Genomic DNA, 7,582 nt, shown 5'->3' with positions numbered 1-7,582 from the left:
ATATTTACAGCAGAGGCATCATTGCCACAGTTCTCACTGCAGAATGTGTCACCCTACATTTTGAAACACAGATATTTCATTTTTATGTTTCAATAGTGTCACATCTGTTAAGAGAGCCAGAGTCCTCATCTGATGAAGCCACAAAGAGTAACTATATAATATTTAATTTCTCCTTAGAGTACCACACAAAAGTCTTACTGAAGTTGCAAGAACTCTTACAAGAAGTCTTACGAGAACCTGCAAGATATCCTTGCTGTGCAACGGAAAATTCTGGCTGCTGTGGCTGTTCCAGGGGTTGAAGAAGAGGAAGGGTTCCTAGAAAATGGACCCTGTCAAACCACTAAACAAATTAAACAGCGTGACAACACATTAGACACTTCATAAGAAAGGACAAAGATGGTAACAAATAAATAAATACATATAGATAATAAGCTGTATAGTATATACAGCAGGGGTTCTCAAACCTGTCCTGGAGGAGCCCTGACCCTGCACAATTAGCATGTCTCCCTTATCAGACACCAAATTTATTTTATTTTTTTCTTGCAGTCTCTACTAACGAGCTGGAACGGTTTCCCAATAACGATTGATCTTAGCACTTAACATTGTTTTCTACGACTCATTTTATTGTTTCATGTGCATTTCCCAAAAATGCACTCAACACAAATGCACCTAGCCTTGCTTTAAGTGCTACTTAAGAGTCTCTATCTGTTTGCCAAGTGCTGAAATGTCACCTTATAGAATAGCTCATGATAGTAGTACACTCTCATTTATTGAAATTTTAACCTAATGCTGCTACAGACATATATATATATATATATATATATATATATATATATATATATACATTATTGTTCAAAATAATAGCAGTACAATGTGACTAACCAGAATAATCAAGGTTTTTCGTATATTTTTTTATTGCTACGTGGCAAACAAGTTACCAGTAGGTTCAGTAGATTCTCAGAAAACAAATGAGACCCAGCATTCATGATATGCACGCTCTTAAGGCTGTGCAATTGGGCAATTAGTTGAATTAGTTGAAAGGGGTGTGTTCAGAAAAATAGCAGTGTGGCATTCAATCACTGAGGTCATCAATTTTGTGAAGAAACAGGTGTGAATCAGGTGGCCCCTATTTAAGGATGAAGCCAACACTTGTTGAACATGCATTTGAAAGCTGAGGAAAATGGGTTGTTCAAGACATTGTTCAGAAGAACAGCGTACTTTGATTAAAAAGTTGATTAGAGAGGGGAAAACCTATAAAGAGGTGCAAAAAATGATAGGCTGTTCAGCTAAAATGATCTCCAATGCCTTAAAATGGAGAGCAAAACCAGAGAGACGTGGAAGAAAACGAAAGACAACCATCAAAATGGATAGAAGAATAACCAGAATGGCAAAGGCTCAGCCAATGATCACCTCCAGGATGATCAAAGACAGTCTGGAGTTACCTGTAAGTACTGTGACAGTTAGAAGACGTCTGTGTGAAGCTAATCTATTTTCAAGAATCCCCCGCAAAGTCCCTCTGTTAAAAAAAAGGCATGTGCAGAAGAGGTTACAATTTGCCAAAGAACACATCAACTGGCCTAAAGAGAAATGGAGGAACATTTTGTGGACTGATGAGAGTAAAATTGTTCTTTTTGGGTCCAAGGGCCACAGGCAGTTTGTGAGACGACCCCCAAACTCTGAATTCAAGCCACAGTACACAGTGAAGACAGTGAAGCATGGAGGTGCAAGCGTCATGATATGGGCATGTTTCTCCTACTATGGTGTTGGGCCTATTTATCGCATACCAGGGATCATGGATCAGTTTGCATATGTGAAAATACTTGAAGAGGTCATGTTGCCCTATGCTGAAGAGGACATGCCCTTGAAACGGTTGTTTCAACAAGACAATGACCCAAAACACACTAGTAAACGGGCAAAGTCTTGGTTCCAAACCAACAAAATTAATGTTATGGAGTGGCCAGCCCAATCTCCAGACCTTAATCCAATTGAGAACTTGTGGGGTGATATCAAAAATGCTGTTTCTGAAGCAAAACCAAGAAATGTGAATGAATTGTGGAATGTTGTTAAAGAATCATGGAGTGGAATAACAGCTGAGAGGTGCCACAAGTTGGTTGACTCCATGCCACACAGATGTCAAGCAGTTTTAAAAAACTGTGGTCATACAACTAAATATTAGTTTAGTGATTCACAGGATTGCTAAATCCCAGAAAAAAAAAATGTTTGTACAAAATAGTTTTGAGTTTGTACAGTCAAAGGTAGACACTGCTATTTTTTTGAACACACCCCTTTCAACTAATTGCCCAATTGCACAGCCTTAAGAGCGTGCATATCATGAATGCTGGGTCTTGTTTGTTTTCTGACAATCTACTGAACCTACTGGTAACTTGTTTGCCACGTAGCAATAAAAAATATACTAAAAACCTTGATTATTCTGGTTAGTCACATTGTACTGCTATTATTTTGAACAATACTGTATATTAAAAGCATCAACAACAAAAAATGAATAATAAAGTGTACAAAAAGGTACAATCAAATCAGATTACATTGCACTTGAGCAGGTGACTGCATAAGTCTGTCTGCTTACGATGCATTTAGGGCTTTAAGATTACTCCAGAGCACTCGTAGATGTACAATTTTCAAGTTCTACTTAAGTTACGATGCTTTTGAGAAACAGACCGTTATATTAAGATCAGTCGTACGTTCGTTTTTACGAACTTCTAACCTTATTACGAAGCTTTTGGGAAACGCAGCCCTGATAAGTTGAATCAAGTGTTAGAGAAGGGAGACAAAATGTGCAGGAATAGGGGTAGGGGTACTCCAGGACAGGTTTGAGAATCAGTGCTCTACGGCAGGGGTGTCCAATCCTGCTTCTGGAGGGCCACTTTATTTTAGCTCCTACCCTAATTAAGCACACCTGAACCAGCTAATCAAGGTCATACTATGAATACTAGAAAGGCGCGTGTTGTGTCAAGTTGGAGCTAAACTCTGCAGGAAAGTGGCCTCCAGAACCAAGTTTGAACACTCCTGATCTACAGGGTTTCTGCAGGCCTTAAAAAGGTCTTAAAGTGGAGGATTGCTCCTCCCCTTTTAACGGTAAAGTGTACTTTCGGTCCGGTCAATGCTCCCCCGGACGGCGATGCGAACCACAATCTCCACCCCAATTTTGTATTATTTGTTAAATTGATTAAAAGGTTACGGGGACAAAGGTTGTTTTGTTTCTGTTTTTTCAAACTTTTAAGTGTGCCTAATATAATCTAGACCACACATTGATACACTGTGTCCCTTAAAATAATAAAATTTACCTGGCCTTAAAAAAGGTCCTTACTTGGTCCTAAATAGTTCAAAGTTATTTTTGAAGTATTCATTTTAACCTTCAGAAAACCTGGAGACACCCTGCTCTACAATAAAATGCTCACCCAACTATGTCATCATAATTTTGAACTGTAGTATTGTTACATTAAATTTAAGTTTATGGTATTTATCTCCCATTTTTGTTTATATATATTAGGTGAATGCTGCATAATGTGGCAACCAATGAGGTCCTGGGTGCATTCAGCCTTCGGGGGAAGAAATCAAAACTAGCTTTCCAAGACCTCAGGATTTGTTCCATTATTATAGATAAGTTTTAATCAAACTGACAAATTAATTTAGAGGATTATAATAAAGTAATAGTCTTAAATATTTAATTCTAGAATAAAACACGTTTTATGCTTTCAGGGGAGCGTTTCCCTAAACCTTCTTAACGCTATACATCGTTCTTAAGTTAAGCTGTAGGCCACCTTGTCATTAAAGTGTAAGTGAAAGTCATAACTTTTGCCAAGTAGCCCATACTCGGAATTGGTGCTCTGCTTTTAACCCATCCAAGTGCACACACACAGCAGTGAGAAGTGAACACACACCCGGAGCAGTGGGCAGCTATAGATCCAGCGCCCGGGGAGCAACTGGGGGTTCAGTGCCTTGTTTAAGGGCACTTCAGTCATGAATATTGAGGGTGGAAAAGAGTGTTTTTCATTCACACCCCTCACCTACAACTCTTGCCACCTACAACCATCAGGTTACAAGTCCAACTCCCTAACCACAAGGCTGCCCCCATTAATAATAGTAATACCTTCTGTAAGTCATACTTTCATAAGATTGGTCTGGACCACTATACCTTATCACATTTGACAATTAACAGTTCTTTACATCTCATTATATACTAATATAATAGTTGTGCAAAATCAAACAATGTGACGTCCGCGGAGCCATTTATGTGCACTAAATATTTAGCAAACAAACAAACAAGTGAATTAACTAACAAATTAAATGCAGGGCAGCAAAATAAGCAGAGGTTGTTTTTTTTGTTTTTTTTTGGGGGGGGGGGGGGGGTATTTGGAGGGGTAGAAATGGACGCAATCTGATGAATATGTAATTTTGTAGACTGCCGGCTAAAACCGTAGACTGTAAAAATGTCATCACTGGACGGGTAAGTCAATTGTGCTGTTAGCTAACGTAATCGACCCCGTCTTTGTAGCGCGCTAAGAGACAGCATTATAGGGAAACGCACCCCAGAAATGTATATACAATGCACAGTATGCATGGTTGTTTTTCATTATTTCATTCTAGCAACACAGAAGACTTTTGAATCACTGAAGTAAGTTGAGGTGGAGGATCTGATTTTACTGGCCATAAAATTTGCCCCCCACAGGAACTTAAAATGGTAATTACACTTTATTCAAATCTTTTTTGAGATGTGTAACAACTGTCAATAGAACTGAGGCAAAAGTATTTTATCAAATTTTACTGTAAGATTGAACAATATTGGCAGCAAGAACTACTTTTAACAATCTTCAATGGCAAAAATTTAAGTAATCGTGCTGGCGCTTCAGGTAAAAAAAGTGCATTCCACACTCTGCACAAACATTTGAATATGGGCCAATAATAGAGATTTATAGGCCTATAGGTTTTTTTAAACAAATATTCACCGGTCTACATCGGACAGATATGAGAGATGTAGTTATAACCTATAAATTGAAGGATTTTAGACGTTTTAATATGATCTAACCAACTTCAGGGTACGGCTAAAAGCAGCCAAATGCATTACACATCATAAACCCGTCTTTTTAGACAAAAACGTCTTGCGGAAGAACATCGTAGCCGGAGCTACTTCTCTCTGTTTATGTTACGGATCGCAGCTCTGATTGGTTGTTTCTTACCGGGAGCGGATGACTGTCTGCAAATGGCAATAGGACACTGGGAGGAGCCAGAGGAGCTTGATTTTTTTTCACAGATTATCAGTCTCATATTCTACTGTCAGGACATAATGACAGGTTTAACAAATATGTAAACAATATATTTTTACAAAAGTTACCTACTGCAGCTTTAAGATTAAATGAATGTCGCTCTCATAAAAAAATGTAAAAAAAAAATAAAATGACAGATTTTAATGACTCATTTATGGATCAAATCATGAAGATACAAAACAGGTTAAGTAAAATATGCTCAATATATAATATTGTACAAATATGTATAAAAATGCTAGGCTGCTAATAAGACTGCAGTTTCATGTTTTGTGTCTGCATAACAAAATACATTTTTAAAAGTGATGATACAAAATAAAACGAGACGTATAATGAAGAAAAATATTTAGAAAAAAGGGGACAAATAAAAATTAATTATTTAAATTACTTTTTTAACATATTTAAGGCCTGAAGGCAAACTCTTTCATTTCTTGAAAGCTGTCCTACGTGATCGTGAATAGAACACATTTGACTGCTCAGTTAATAGCGAATTTAAAAACCCTGCATGATAGCAGCTCACAGATGCGCGAAATTAGAATTAAGTAATGAAGTAAACAGTTCCCCAGAGTACATTGATATCAACCAATTCAGCACCACCGCCATGGACAGCAACGTGGAATGATAAGAACGAGAAATCTATTGGCTCTTGGAAGTTGGGGTGGGGGGGGGGGGGGGGGGGGGTGTTTTCTGATTTTTAGGTTGAGGTGCGTAGTATCAAAATAAAAACGACGTGCAGTGTGGGTGAAATGCGGACACAGCCTTGAGTAGGACAGACAAATAATCAATGGTACAGCATGAGTGTCGAAGGAGGTGGAACCTAGATATTGGTGGGAAAGTCGGACGAAAAGAAAAGAGGTTCTGCATAAGATAGAGAGACAAATGCTTCGCCTGACAAACACAGGCTGGATTCGAGCTTAAGGAAATAGAGGATGCCAGTATTGTCTATGGGGAGGGAAAAGTTACTCACTCCCCATGCCAGTCAAGTGATGTTTACCTATTTCTTTTGTGATTGAGGTGAAAAATTGATTATGTTGTTGCAGTGAACAGGAATGTACTGGTAAGTTGCTCTCTAAGTTGTTTTTAATTATGCCAGCTACTGTGGGCCAAGTATCTACAGAAATCTACACAGGAAGAGCAGCTCCCGGAAACACACTTTACAGGGTCTGCATTCTTCATCTTTTGGGAAAAAGACTTAATTAGTGATATAAAAGACATAGACATTGCTACATTTAATGAGACATGGTGTTGGAATAATAAGCCCTTGCACTGTCCAAAAGAATGCAGAAAAATCACTGCCCTCACTAAAAAAATAAAATAAACAAAATTTTGGTAATGCATCAGGTGGTATACTTATTTTGCACAATGATCATCTAAGCACCTGATTAAAATGGTCAAAACTGAAAAAACACTGATTTGGCTTGAAATCAAATCTATCCTGCCACAGATTAATCCTTAACTCTGTGCTGTTTTTATTCCGCCTCATGATTCTCCCTACTACCAAGAAGAGTGCTTTCTCCAGATGCAAAAAGACATCATACACTTTCAATCCAAAGGACATATTCTCATATGTGATTACCTAAATGCAGGGACTAGGAGAGAAATTGATTTTGTAAATTCCAATGATAATGGTCACATATTTGGGGATATCATGTCCCAGTCAACACCACTCATTACCAGCTGTGACAATGTAATCAACATAAATGGAAGCTCATAGCCCAAGTTGCATGAAGTCCAGTGTTAAGTTTCCACAGTCTGTGATGATCTGGGGTGCATTGTCATCTGCTGGTGTTGGTCCATTGTGTTTTTTGAAAACCAAAGTTACTGCATCCATTTACCAAGAAATTTTGGATCACTTCATGCTTCCTTCTGCTGGCCAGCTTTTTGAAGATGCAGATTTCATTTGGCACCTGCCCACACTGCCCAAAACACCAAAAGTTGGTTAAATAACCATGGTGTTGGTGTTCTTTTCTGGCCATAATACTCACCAGAGAATCTATGGGCTATTGTCAAGAGGAAAATGAGAAACAAGAGACCAAAAAATGCAGATGAGCTAAAGACCACTGTCAAAGAAACCTGGGCTTCTATACCACCTCAGCAGTGCCACAAACTGATCACCTCCATGCCAGGCTGAATTGAGACAGTAATTAAAGCAAAAAGAGCCCTTAACAAGTATTGAGTACATGTACATTAAATGAACATACTTTCCAGAGGACCAAAAAGTCACTAAATATGTATTTTTTTTATTGGTCTTCTTAATTTTTTAATTATTAACTTATTTGTTCAGATTTGTTGAGAACCAAAGA

The sequence above is a fragment of the Carassius gibelio genome, chromosome B3, assembly GCF_023724105.1.
Source record: "Carassius gibelio isolate Cgi1373 ecotype wild population from Czech Republic chromosome B3, carGib1.2-hapl.c, whole genome shotgun sequence".
Classification (NCBI taxonomy): domain Eukaryota; kingdom Metazoa; phylum Chordata; class Actinopteri; order Cypriniformes; family Cyprinidae; genus Carassius; species Carassius gibelio.
This window is presented reverse-complemented; position numbering follows the sequence as displayed.